The following is a 618-nucleotide window of genomic DNA, read 5'->3' as shown; positions in this document are numbered from 1 at the left end:
TGCGGTGAAACCGCGTATCCTAGGGTAGGACAATTCTCACAATTAGGAAGCGAAAGCGACACTATCATGGGCAATGTGAACGGCCATCACCTCACGATTGCCCTTAATACATTGTTAAAATCGAGAGGCCTCCGGGTGCATAAGTGCAGTACAAGGGATTTTTTGGGCGAGATTGACGCTATAGCACCCTGGTTCCTGCCCACGGGCAGAATAGATCTTCCCAGTTGGGAGAAGTTAGGTGGGGACCTTGATTGTGCTGCAGACCATGGCACGCTGTCTCCTGGCGTCCGCCCGCTCTGGTCCATGATCCATGGCTGTTTAAAGGATAAATCTTGCTCTGCCCTTTTAGAAGACAGTAGAAGGGCCTTTGAGCAAGCAAAGGCGGAGTCTTTTGGCTCCGCCAGCCAGAGCTCGGACTCTTCCTTTGAGGAGGAGCCCGAGCCCGAGCCGCCATTCCAGAGGGACAAGGCGACCACGCGAGATTCAGAGGAACCCCCTGTCTCGCATCCTTATAAGGACATTATAGAGGAGCTGCAAAAAATGCTTGCGGCTGCCCAGGTTCGGCTTGAGGCAGATGTGGGACTGCCCGGTACCCCTAGAATAAGGAGGGGGGGGAGA

At 54.2% G+C, this 618-nt stretch overlaps 1 pseudogene; it reads left to right on the top strand.

The window, feature by feature from the left end:
• The first annotated feature begins 66 nt into the window (after window positions 1–66).
• The window catches only part of LOC105741498, a 12,935-nt pseudogene continuing 12,383 nt past the window's right edge, over window positions 67–618 (top strand).

Source organism: Octodon degus, unplaced genomic scaffold, assembly GCF_000260255.1.
Source record: "Octodon degus isolate 3935 unplaced genomic scaffold, OctDeg1.0 scaffold00014, whole genome shotgun sequence".
Taxonomy (NCBI): domain Eukaryota; kingdom Metazoa; phylum Chordata; class Mammalia; order Rodentia; family Octodontidae; genus Octodon; species Octodon degus.
This window is presented reverse-complemented; position numbering and strand designations above follow the sequence as displayed.